At 51.1% G+C, this 13,761-nt stretch overlaps 1 protein-coding gene across 4 annotated transcripts in view; it reads right to left on the bottom strand.

The window, feature by feature from the left end:
- The window catches only part of rnf41 (ring finger protein 41), an 84,990-nt gene that overhangs the window by 32,454 nt on the left and 38,775 nt on the right, over nt 1-13,761 (bottom strand). The window contains exon 2 of one of the 4 annotated variants that reach the window (XM_072493644.1): nt 2,141-2,241. The exons of the other annotated variants lie outside the window; for them this stretch is intronic. The gene's annotated coding sequence lies outside the window, so the exon portion shown is untranslated. The remainder of the gene's footprint in view (nt 1-2,140; nt 2,242-13,761) is intronic. 4 annotated transcript variants of the gene reach the window in all.

Raw genomic sequence — 13,761 nt, 5'->3', positions numbered from 1 at the left:
GGCACCCCCGCTATTCTGAGGCCCGGATGGGCCGAGTGGCCAGGCCAAAACGGCGGGTTCCCCCCGGCGCCGTCCACACCTGGTCGCTGCAGTCGTGGGCGGTGCGTGAACGCTGGGGGGGCGGCCTGTGGGGGGGGCGAGGGGGGATCCTGCACCAGGCTTTACCTGGAATGTGGGGTGGCCCGCGATCGGTACCCACCGATCGTCGGGCCGTCCTCTCTGAAGGAGGACCTCCTTCCTTCCGCAGCCCCGCAAGATCCGTCCCCCATCTTCTTGCGGGGCGGACTTAGAGAGGACGGCAACCACGCATGCGCGGATGACGCCCGTTAAGCGGCGCCGGTCGCGTCATCTATGCGCCGCCGCTTTTACGCGGGCGACAAGGCCTGGCGTGTGTAGATGATGCGGCCCCGATCCTGGCCCATTGTCAGGGCCTGAATCGGTCGGGACCGGGGCCGTTCCGAACCTCGACGGCGTTCACGACGGCGCGGCCACTTCGGCGTGGGAGTGGAGAATCGCGCCCACTGTTTCCTCTGACTGGAGGGTCTCGATCAAGGTGTCAAGGGATATGAAGAGAGAATGTGGGAGTATGGTGTCGAGATAGAGGATCAGCCATGATCATATTGAATAGCAGAGCAAGCTCGAGGGGCCGAATGGCCAACTCCTGCTGCTATTTTGTATGTTTCTATACCCCATGGCGAGCTACACTCAGGATGTAGGTGAGGTGGTACACACAATGGTCACCTCAGCCCACCCATGCACAAACTGGTAAGCCCAGAAAGGGTGGCTGCTTGACTCCGTAAAAAAGAGAATGTAGCTTTAACACTTAGTTGAACAGCAGCAATACTTGGTGTGAAAGTCAACAATTAATTTCCACTTGTCAAGTGCAGCCTTCAAAGAGTGTGCATTCCTACCACATCAGCCATGGGTTTGAGATGTTACGTACAATTTCCCCATTTCTCCGTTAACGGCATGTTCTAATCTTAAGCAGCCTTTTGCAATTTGACACCATCGACAGTTACCTAAAAACAAGGTTGGACAACCTTTGTCTTTGATCTAACTATCTGGCATTCATGCTCTTTCTTTTACTACCGCCCAGACAGGAGTCCATGTTCCTATGGTGTCTGTTCCTTCCAGAATCAAAAAAAAAAACCCTTCTCTTCCTCCCTCCTGAAAGCCATCTTGATCAAGTCAACTCTGCTGTGAGACTTTTACAACCTTAAAAGAAGTCTATTCATCAGCTCATAATCTACCTAGTTTTGACACAAATGCCCCAGCTTTCACACACCAGGTAATCTACCAATGTATCCTCTCAAAAGCCTCAATATCCTTCTTATAGTGTGGAACCCAATACTGCAGTGAGGAGATCCAAATAGTCTCATCGTAACCACTTGGCCTTTTTTATTCTCTATCCCTTGATGGAATGTTGCTTTTATTTTTTTTAAAAACAGCCATCAACTGGAGGAGCTACGTGTTGTGAACGAATTTCTCTGCTGTTTCACAGCACGGAGCAAACTTCAATCCAAGACAATAATTATTGCTGATATTTCAACTAAATGCATCACTCACACGGTCTGCCACTTTCTAGCCGCTTTATCTTATCAAATTACCTTTGAATCCAAACGGACATTATGCCTCCTTATTTGGGCACTATCTATAAATCCTGAAACATTCCCTCAAGGCCGATACCCAAATCATTGATAGTGAGAACTGATTTCAGAGGGACAGCGCTCCCTACTTCCAACCAATTCCTGCTCCCTGTTCTCTCCAAAAAATTATAAAATCCAGATTGCTATTTCCCCAATTTTCTCTAGTAATCTCCCATCTGGTACCCTCTCAAAGGCCTCCTCCTGCATCTACCCATCTCACCGTACACCCTCCCACACACATTCCATCATGTTGGTCACCTCCTCAAAACGAGTTCCACAAGGTTTCTCAAGCACATGCAACCACGCACTTCACTTCAAATCAACCAGAGCCCAAATTTCCTCTCTGCAACCCAGACACCCCAAAGCAGAGCCCAGCACCCCAACCACTGGATGAGAGATCTCGAGGCAAATAATTTTCCACAGTCACATTGTTTGTTTGGGAGTTAAGACGGTCAGGGGTGGATTACGAGCAGGAATATAGGTGAAGTACACACCTGTATTTTATCGCCAGATAAGCCATTCTTTTGGGGCAGGCAGGAATCACTGGTACATCAGGGGTGAATGCAGCAATACACACAGTAAAGGAAAGAGTTCGCTTGAGGAGAAAGAGGAAAGCAAAACAAAAATCAAGGCTACTGTGGCTCTCCCACTATTACAAAGTCTCCAGACCATATTTTTTTTTTAAATATGTTTTATTGAAATTTTTTTCCCAAACAACAATTTTTCCCCTCTTACAAAGCAAACGCAACAATAACAATACAGAAATTTTTAACAATACACAAGTAACAAAACCCCTTTATCTTTGACCTAAACTAAACTATCCCCCCCCCCCCCCCCTCCCCCCTGGGTTGCTGCTGCTGGTCATGTCTTCCCTCTAACGTTCCCCTAGGTAGTCGAGAAATGGCTGCCACCGCCTGGGTGAACCCTTGAGCCGATCCTCTCAGGGCAAACTTTATCTGCTCCAATTTAATGAACCCCGCCATATCATTTACCCAGGCCTCCAGTCCGGGGGGTTTCGCCTCCTTCCACATGAGTAGGATCCTGCGCCGGGCTACTAGGGACGCAAAGGCCACAACGTCGGCCTCTTTCGCCTCCTGCACTCCCGGCTCTTCCGCAACTCCAAATAGAGCTAACCCCCAGCCTGGTTTGACCCGGGCCTTCACCACCCGCGAAATCACTCCCGTCACTCCCTTCCAATACCCCCTCCAGTGCCGGGCACGCCCAAAACATATGTGCGTGGTTTGCCGGGCTCCCGCCACACCTCCCACATTTGTCCTCCACTCCAAAGAACCTGCTCAATCTTGCTCCCGTTGTGTGCGCTCTATGTAGCACCTTAAATTGAATCAGGCTAAGCCTGGCGCATGAGGAAGAGGAATTTACCCTGCTTAGGGCATCAGCCCACATACCCTCCTCTATCTCCTCCCCTAGTTCTTCTTCCCACTTTCCTTTTAGTTCGCCCACCGACTCCTCCCCCACTTCCCTCATCTCTCGGTAAATGCCCTCTCCGACCCACACCCCTGAAAGCACCCCTGTCCTGTATCCCGTGTCGGGAGCAACGGAAATTCCCTCACCGTTGTCTAGTAAACGCGCTCATCTGCATATATCTCAAGAAATTTCCCCGGGGCAACTTATACTTTTCCTCCAATGCTCCCAAGCTCGCAAAAGTCCCATCTATAAATAAATCTCCCACCCTCCTAATTCCCAACTGGTACCAGCTCTGAAATCCTCCATCCATTCTTCCTGGGGCGAACCGATGGTTGTTCCTGATTGGGGACCCCACCAGGGCTCCCCGCACCCCTCTGTCGCCTCCACTGTCCCCAGATATTCAATGTTGCCGCCACCACCGGGTTCGTGGTAAACTTTTTAGGTGAGATCGGTAGCGGCGCCGTCACCAGCGCCTCTAAACTCGTCCCTTTACAAAGACTTTCTCTCCAGTCTTTTCCACGCCGCTCCCTCACCCTCCATCATCCATTTACGTATCATTGCCACATTGGCGGCCCAATAATAATCGCCCAAGTTCAGTAATGCCAATCCTCCTCTGTCCCCTACTACGCTGAAGGAACCCCCTCCTTACTCTCGGAACTTTCCCTGCCCACACGAAGCTCGTGATGCTCCTGTCTATTTTATTAAAAAAGGTCTTGGTGATTAGTATAGGGAGACATTGAAATACAAATAAGAACCTCGGGAGGACCATCATCTTAATTGCTTGCACCCTGCCCGCCAGCGACAGAGGCTGCATGTCCCACCTCTTAAAGTCCTCCTCCATTTGTTCTACCAGCCTTGTCAGATTAAGTCTGTGCAAGGTTCCCCAGCTCCTAGCGATCTGAATCCCCAGGTATCGGAAGTTTTCTTTCCACTTTCCTTAGAGGCAAGCCTTCTATCTCTCTACTCTGGTCCCCTGGATGTATCACAAATAATTCACTCTTCCCCATGTTTAGCCTATACCCCGAGAAATCCCCGAACCCCCTCAAAATTCGCATAACCTCTATCATCCCCCCCGCTGGGTCCGACACGTATAACAATAGGTCATTCGCGTATAACGAGACTCGGTGTTCTTCTCCCCCTCTAATCACCCCTCTCCATTTCTGGAGTCTCCAGAGGTTCAATTGCCAACGCGAACAACAATGGAGACAGCGGGCATCCCTGTCTTGTTCCCCTATATAGTCGGAAATACTCCGATCTATGTCGACCTGTAACTACGCTTGCCGTTGGAGCCCCATAATGAAGTCTAACCCAGCTAATAAACCCGTTCCCAAACCCAAACCTCCTTAACACTTCCCATAAATACTCCCACTCCACCCTATCAAATGCCTTCTCTGCGTCCATTGCCGCCACTATCTCTGCCTCCCCCTCCACTGGGGGCATCATTATCACCCCTAATAGTCGTCGCACGTTAACATTCAGTTGTCTCCCTTTTACGAACCCTGTCTGGTCTTCGTGCACCACCCCCGGGACGCAGTCCTCTATCCTCGATGCCAGTACCTTTGCCAGCAATTTGGTGTCCACGTTCAATCGTGAAATAGGTCTATAGGACCCGCACTGCAACGGATCTTTGTCCCTCTTCAAAATTAGCGATATCGTCGCCTCCGACATCGTCGGGGGTAGAGTCCCCCCTTCCCTGGCCTCATTGAACGTCCTCGCCATCAACGGGGCCAACAAGTCCACATATTTTCTGTAATACTCCACCGGGAACCCGTCTGGTCCTGGGGCCTTCCCTGCTTGCATGCTTCCCAGTCCCTTAATAACCTCGTCCACCCCAATCGGTGCCCCCAGGACTACCACCCCCCCGCTCCTCCACTTTCGGGAACCTCAATTGGTCCAGGAACTGCCGCATCCCCTCCTCTCCCTCTGGGGGTTGAGACCTATACAGTTCCTCATAGAAGGTCTTGAACACCTCATTTATCTTTCCTGCCCTTCGCACCGTGTCTCCCCTTTCGTCTCTAATTCCTCCTATCTCCCTCGCTGCTGCCCTCTTTCGCAATTGATGAGCCAACAGGCGACTAGCCTTTTCCCCATATTCATACCTCCTCCCCTGTGCCTTCCTCCACAGTACCTCCGCCTTTCTGGTGGTCAGAAGGTCAAATTCCGTCTGGAGTCGTCTCCTCTCCCTGTACAATTCCTCCTCCGGGGTCTCTGCAAATTCTCTATCCACCCTTAAAATCTCCCCCAGTAATCTTTCCCTTTCCTTGGCCTCTGTTTTCCTTTTGTGGGCCCCAATGGAGATCAGCTCTCCTCTGACCACCGCTTTTAGTGCTTCCCATACCACTCCCACAGGGACCTCGCCGTCGTCATTGACCTCCAGGTATCTCTCAATACACCCCCGCACTCTTGCACACACTCCCTCATCCGTCATCAGTCCCACATCTAATCGCCAGAGTGTTCTCTGCTCCCTTTCCTCTCCTAATTCCAGGTCCACCCAATGTGGGGCATGATCCGAAACCGCTATGGCTGAGTACTCAGCTTCTTCCACCCTAGAGATCAACGACCTTCCCAAAACAAAAAAATCTATCCGGGAGTACACTTTATGGACATGGGAGAAGAAGGAAAACTCCCTAGCCCTAGGTCTAAGAAATCGCCAAGGATCCACTCCCCCCATTTGGTCCATAAACCCCTTAAGTACCTTGGCCGCTGCCGGCCTTCTTCCGGCCCTTGAGCTGGATCTATCCAGCCCCGGGTCCAGCACCGTATTAAAGTCCCCTCCTAAAATCAAGTTTCCTACCTCCAGGTCCGGTATACGCCCCAGCATCCGTCTCATAAATCCCGCATCGTCCCAGTTTGGGGCATACACATTAACCACCACGACCTCCATTCCCTCCAGCCTGCCACTCACCATTACATATCTACCTCCGCTATCTGCTACGATGTTCTTTGCTTCAAATGCTACCCGTTTCCCCACCAAAATGGCCACCCCTCTATTCTTTGCGTCCAGTCCCGAGTGGAACACCTGTCCCACCCATCCTTTCCTTAGCCTAACTTGGTCCGCCACCTTTAGGTGCGTTTCTTGGAGCATAGCCACGTCTGCCCTTAGTCCTTTTCAATGCGCGAGCACTCGGGCCCTTTTTAATCGGTCCGTTCAGGACTCACATTCCACGTGATCAGCCTCACTAGGGGGCTACCTGCCCCCCTCCTGTGTCGACTAGCCATTACCTTCTCTAGGCCAGTCCCATATCCCGCCTCCGCGCTCCCGCTCGCTCCCCCAGCGTCGCACACCATCCCCGCCCATCCACTCTTTAGCCATTTCCTTTTGGATTTCCGCAGCAGCAACCCAGTTGTCCCCCCCCCCCCCTCCCCGCTAGATATCTTTCTAGTGTGATTGCTCCCCCCATATTACTTCCGTAAGTCAGCTGACTTCAACTGACCCCCGGCTACTCCTGCTCACTCCTCGACCCCCCCCCCGCGTGGGGAACTCCCATCCGCCTTGCGCCTGTCTTCCCGCCTTATTCTTTCTGGCGCGGGAACATCCCTTTACCTGACCCGCCTCTTATGGCGCAGCTCCCTTTCCCCTCCCCCTCCCCTTCCTCCAACTATGTCCCGTCTTTCCCCCCTCACCGGCGCCCACATTTCCCCAATGTCTCCCCCCTTCCCAATTTACTTCTCAATTAACTTCAACCATAACATTAACAATAACATTTCCTGCAGCATCAGTCCCTCAGTTCCGATCCAATTTCTCTTCTTTGATGAAGGTCCATGCTTCTTCCGCCGTCTCGAAATAATGGTGTCTCTCCTGATACGTGACCCGTAGTCGTGCCGGCTGCAGCATCCCAAACTTCACCTTCCTTTTATGCAACACCTCTTTGGCTCGGTTGAAGCTCGCCCTCCTTCTCGCCACCTCCGCACTCCAATCCTGGTATACCCGTACCACTGCATTCTCCCATCTGCTACTCCGCACCTTTTTAGCCCATCTCAGGACCTCTTCTCTATCCTCAAGGCGGTAAAATTGCACGATTATCGCCCTGGGTGGTTCTCCCGCTTTTGGTCTTCTCGCCGGAATCCGATTTGCCCACTCCACCTCCAAGGGGCCCGTAGGGGCCTCAGCACCCATCAGTGAGCTCAGCATCGTACTTGCGTACGCTCCACAGTCCACTCCTTCCACACCCTCAGCGAGACCCAGTATCCGAAGATTCTTCCTTCGCGCTCCATTTTCTAGGGCTTCGATCCTTTCAGTACACTTTTTATGAAGTGCCTCGTGCGTCTGTGTCTTAACTGCCAGGCCCAGGATCTCGTCCTCAATATCTGTCACCTTCTGCTCCACCACACGGAGCTCTGTCTCCTGGGTCTTTAATGTCTCCTTGAGCCCCTCAATTGCCTGTAGCAACGGGGTCAGCACCTCCTTCTTCAGCAGCTCCACGCACCGTCTCACAATTTCATCCTGCTCAGGCCCCCATGTCGCCTGCGCTTTCTCCGCCGCCATCTTGTACTTCTCTCTTTCTGACCCTTTGGTCGACGATTCCTCGCGCTGCAGCCGCCACCGCCGGTTTTTTCCTCCTTCGTTTGGGGGGGGGGGGGGGGGGGGGGGGGGACTCCCTTCTCACACACCCCACACCGGGTTGCGTCGTCAAAAAATTCCCCGTTGGGGCTATTAAAAGAGCCCGAAGGTCCGTCGGAGCTGGAGCCGCCGAAGCGTGCGGCTAGCTAGGCATCACCGCAACCGGAAGCCCCTTCAGTGGCCTTGATGAGGTCTTTTCACAGTTGTTCCCTCTGCTGCTAGAATTCACCTTTGATACAGGCCCTCAGGTCAGCTTGCAGCTTTAAGCTTGCCCTTCCCCCGCCTGCATGCTGGAAGAGGCCCTGTTTATCCTGCAGTTGCAGCCAAACCTTTTACTGTTTCTGCCGTGTCTGGCAACCCAGAGGACATACCCTTCCTGGGGGACACTGTCGGGGGAATATTGCAGCCTTCTTCCCACACCGGGAAATGTCAAACAAATGCCGTGGGGGCCCTGTAAAAGAGCCCAAAAGTCCGTTCCAAGCAGGAGCTGCCGAATATGCGACCTAGCTCTGCATAGCCGCACCCGGAAGTCCTCCAGACCATATTCACACTCACTTCCTTGTGTCCCTCACCATTCACAACCAACCCCACTTACTCCTGCTCCTGGAAAACCGCAGATTTACTTACAACGGCAATTCGAGGTTTTGGCTCAGAATTCACCATGACTGTTTGACTCAAATAACACACAACTCACCTCCATGTTCAATGTCCTCGTCACAAACAAAACACTCTCGCACCATGGTTCCTTCCCCTTAAAGTCCCCATTTCCACTTGAAAAAGGTCAGTGGGATTAGCATTTATGGGATGTGGGTGTCACTGGGTAGGCCAGCATTTACTGCCTATCCCAAATTGCTCGAGAAGGTGGTGGGGAGCGGTCTTCTTGAACCGCTGCAGTTCATGTGGTGTAGGTACATCCAGTTCCTGGATTTTGCCCCAGCGACAGTGAAGGAACGGTGATATATTTCCCAGTCAGGATGGGGAGTGGCACCTCCAGGTGGTGGGGTTCCCAGGTATCTGTTGCTTTTGTCCTTCTAGATGGTGGTGGTCGTGGGTTTGGAAGGTGCTGCCTAAGGAACCTTGGTGAGTTCCTGCAGTACATCTTGTAGATTTGGGAGGTGGGGGGGGGGCCTTCCTTTGTGCCAGGTATGACTCCAAACAGTGGAGAAATTCTCCCCCTGCCCTTTCCGCCTCCTCTCCCGCACCTTTCTAACCTCCCCTTCTCCCCCTGTGGCACAGTGGTTCGCACTAAATTATTTTTAAAAATATATCAAGGGCACTCACTCTCACTTCACCAGTTCAGCACGTTTGAACCAAGGTTGTAACAAGGTCAGGACCGTTCGTCATTTGCTGACGATCGTCAGTAGTCTAATGGGGCAGTAATTGGCTGGGTTGGATTTGTCCTGCTTTTTGTGTACAGGATACACCTGGGCAATTTTCCACATTGCTGGGTAGATGCCAGTGTAGTAGCTGTACAGGAATAGCTTGGCTAGGGGTGCGGCAAGTTCTGGAGCACACCTTTTCAGTACTATTGCCGGAATACTGTCAGGATCCACAGCCTTTGCAGTATCCAGTGGCATCAGCCATTACTTGATAATCACGTGGCGTGAATCGTATTGGATGAAGACTGACATCTGTGATGCAGGGATGCAGAGATAGATCATCCACTCGGCACTGCTGGCCTGAAGAATGTTGCGAATGCTTCCCTCATCTGCTGTGCTGGGCTCCTCCATCATCGAGGATGGGGATATTTGTGACGTCTCCTCCTCCAGCGAGTTGTTCAATTGTCCACCACCATTCAGGGCTGAATATGTCAGGACTGCAGAGCTTCGATGGGATCCATTGGCTGTGGAGTTGCTTACCTCTTTTTGATGCTTATGCTGTTTGCCACAAAGTAGTCCTGTGTTGCAGTTTCACCAGGTTGACACCTCAGTATGCCTGGTGTTGTTCCTGGCACGCTCTCCTGCACTCTTCGTTGAACCAGGGGTGATCCCCTGGCTTGGTGATAATGGTAGAGTGGGGGATATTCCGAGCCATAAGGTTACAGATTGCAATCGAGTACAATTCTGCTGCTGCTGATGGCCCACAGCGACTCACTGAGGCACACAGTCTGGAGTTGCTAGATCGGTTTAAAATCTATCCCATTTAGCACGGTGGTAGTGCCACACAACACGATGGAGGGTTTTTTTTTTTAAATTTAGAGTACCCAATTATTTTTTTCCAATGAAGGGGCAATTTAGCGTGGCCAATCCACCTACCCTGCACATCTTTGGGTTGTGGGGGTGAAACCCACGCAGACACGGGGAGAATGTGGAAACTCCACACGGACAGTGACCCAGAGCCGGGATCGAACCTGGGACCTCAGTGCCATGAGGCAGCAGTGCTAACCCACTGCGCCACTGAGCCAACCCTCGATGGAGGGTATCTCAACATAGAGACAGGACTCGTCTCCATGGGAACTGTGCAGTGGTCACTCCTACCAATACATATCACCCCAATCTTCCACCAATAGAAGCTTAAAGAAAGATTCATTTTCACCAGAAAGATGAAGACATGGGTCCCAGAGCATTACCCTGGATTACTAGTCCAGTGACAATACACCACTGCCTCAGATAAACATAAACAACACCCCAGAGAATCATCAGACTTTACAGTGCAGAAGAAGGCCAATCGGCCCATCGAGTCTGCACCGGCTCTTGGAAAGAGCACCCTACCCAAGCCCACACCTCCACCCTATCCCCATAACCCAGTAACCCCACCCAACACTAAGGGCAATTTTGGACACTAAGGGCAATTTATCATGGCCAATCCACCTAACCTGCACATCTTTGGATTGTGGGAGGAAACCGGAGCACCCGGAGGAAACCCACGCAGACACGGGGAGAACGTGCGGACTCCGCACAGACAGTGACCTAAGCCAGGAATCGAACCTGGGACCCTGGAGCTGTGAAGCAATTGTGCTATTCACTATGCTACCGTGCTGCCAATCATAGAACATCATAGGATGAGTCAAAGGGAGATATTCAGAGTGACCAAAATCCTGGTCAGAGAGTTTTAAGGGAAGGAATTTGAGAGCATAGGATCCAAGCAGCTGAAGGCATATTTGCCAATGGTGGGGATGCATACATATCGTGGCCAAACAGGTCGATTATCAGCCTGCAAATCTTCCCAATTCACCTGATGACAGGCGGTGAAGTGGGGGAAGAGTTTCCTGGTCGGCCATACTGCAGAAGGCAACGGAAAACCACTGCAGTTAGAACATAGAACATACAGAGCAGAAGGAGGCCATTCGGCCCATGGAGTCTGCACCGCCCCATTTAAGCCCTCACTTCCACCCTATCCCCATAACCCAATAACCCCTCCGAACCTTTTTGGACGCTAAAGGGCAATTTATCATGGCCAATCCACCTAACCTGCACATCTTTGGACCGTGGGAGGAAACCGGAGCACCCGGAGGAAACACACGCAGACACGGGGAGGACGTGCAGACTCCACACAGACAGAGACCCAAGCCGGAATCGAACCTGGGACCCTGGAGCTGTGAAGCAATTGTGCTATCCACAATGCTACCGTGCTGCCCCATCCATACCAGGCAACATCCTGGTGAACCTCCTCTGCACCCTCTCTAAAGCATCCACATCCTTCTGGTAATGTGGCGACCAGAACTGCAAATGTGGCCTAACCAAAGTCCTATACAACTGCAACATGACCTGCCGACTCTTGTACTCAATACCCCGTCCGATGAAGGCAAGCTTGCTGTTTACCTTCTTGACCACTATCGACCTGCGTTGCCACCTTCAGGGTACAATGGACCTGAACTCCCAGATCTCTCTGTACATCAATTTTCCCCAGGTCTCTTCCATTGACCATATAGTCCTCTCTTGAATTAGATCTTCCAAAATGCATCACCTCACATTTGCCTGGATTGAACTCCATCTGCCATTTCTCTGCCAACTCTCCAATCTATCTATATTTTGATCTATTCTCTGACTGTCCTCCTCGCTTGTCCTCCTCGCTATCTGCAACTCCACCAATCTTAGTATCACCTGCAAACTTGCAAACAGGATAACGAGAGATATTGTAGGCCTCGTCAAAAAGAAAAAGGAGGCATTTGTCAGGGCTAAAAGGCTGGGAACAGACGAAGCCTGTGTGGAATATAAGGAAAGTAGGAAGGAACTTAAGCAAGGAGTCAGGAGGGCGACAAGGGGTCACGAAAGGTAATTGGCAAATAGGGTTAAGGAAAATCCCAAGGCTTTTTACACGTACATAAAAAGCAAGAGGGTAGCCAGGGAAAGGGTTGGCCCACTGAAGGATAGGCAAGGGAATCTATGTGTGGAGCCAGAGGAAATGGGTGAGGTACTAAATGAATACTTTTGCATCAGTATTCATCAAAGAGAAGGAATTGGTAGATGTGGAGTCCGGAGAAGGGTGTGTAGATAGCCTGGGTCACATTGAGATCCAAAAAGAAGAGGTGTTGGACGTCTTAAAAAATATTACGGTAGATAAGTCCCCAGGGCCTGATGGGATCTACCCCAGAATACTGAAGGAGGCTGGAGAGGAAATTGCTGAGGCCTTGACAGAAATCTTTGTATCCTCACTGTCTTCAGGTGATGTCCCGGAGGACTGGAGAATAGCCAATGTTGTTCTTCTGTTTAAGAAGGGTCGCAAGGATAATCCAGGGAACTACAGGCCGGTGAGCCTTATTTCAGTGGTAGGGAAATTACTGGAGAGAATTCTTCGAGACAGGAACTACTCCCATTTGGAAGCAAATGGACGCATTAGTGAGAGGCAGCATGGTTTTGTGAAGGGGAGGTCGTGTCTCACTAACTTGATAGAGTTTTTCGAGGAGGTCACAAAGATGATTGATGCAGGTAGGGCAGTGGATGTTGTCTATATGGACGTCAGTAAGGCCTTTGACAAGGTCCCTCATGGTAGACTAGTACAAAAGGTGAAGTCACACGGGATGGTGGATACAGAACTGGCTAGGTCATAGAAGGCAGAGAGTAGCAATGGAAGGCTGCTTTTCTAATTGGAGAGCTGTGACCAGTGGTGTTCCGCAGGGATCAGTGCTGGGACCTTTGCTGTTCGTAGTATATATAAATGATTTGGAGGAAAATGTAACTGGTCTGATTAGTAAGTTTGCAGACGACACAAAGGTTAGTGGAATTGCGGATAGCGATGAGGACTGTCAGAGGATACAGCAGGATTTAGATTGTTTGGAGACTTGGGCGGAGAGATGGCAGATGGAGTTTAATCCGGACAAATGTGAGGGAATGCATTTTGGAAGGTCTAATGCAGGTAGGGAATATACAGTGAATGGTAGAACCCTCAAGAGTATTGAAAGTCAGAGAGATCTAGGTGTACAGGTCCACAGGTCACTGAAAGGGGCAACACAGGTGGAGAAGGTAGTCAAGAAGGCATATGGCATGCTTGCCTTCATTGGCCGGGGCATTGAGTATAAGAATTGGCAGGTCATGTTGCAGCTGTATAGAACCTTAGTTAGGCCACACTTCGAGTATAGTGTTCAATTTTGGTCGCCACACTGCCAGAAGGATGTGGAGGCTTTAGAGAGGGTGCAGAAGAGATTTACCAGAATCTTGCCTGGTATGGAGGGCATAAGCTATGAGGAGCGGTTGAATAAACTCGGTTTGTTCTCACTGGAACGACGGAGGTTGAGGGGCGACCTGATAGAGGTCTACAAAATTATGAGGGGCATAGACAGAGTGGATAGTCAGAGGCTTTTCCCCAGGGTAGAGGGGTCAATTACTAGGGGGCATAGGTTTAAGGTGAGAGGGGCAAGGTTTAGAGTAGATGTACGAGGCAAGTGTTTTACACAGGGGGTAGTGGGTGCCTGGAACTCGCTACCGGAGGTGGTGGAAGCAGGGACGATAGTGACATTTAAGGGGCAACTTGACAAATACATGAATAGGATGGGAATAGAGGGATACGGACCCAGGAAGTGTAGAAGATTGTAGTTTAGTCGGGCAGCATGGTCGGCACGGGCTTGGAGGGCCGAAGGGCCTGTTCCTGAGCTGTACATTTCTTTGTTCTTTGTAATCAGACCACCTATGCCTACGTCCAGATCATTTATGTATATCACAAACAACAGTGGTCTGAGCACGGATCCCTGTG

Source organism: Scyliorhinus torazame, chromosome X (genome assembly GCF_047496885.1).
Source record: "Scyliorhinus torazame isolate Kashiwa2021f chromosome X, sScyTor2.1, whole genome shotgun sequence".
Classification (NCBI taxonomy): domain Eukaryota; kingdom Metazoa; phylum Chordata; class Chondrichthyes; order Carcharhiniformes; family Scyliorhinidae; genus Scyliorhinus; species Scyliorhinus torazame.
This window is presented reverse-complemented; position numbering and strand designations above follow the sequence as displayed.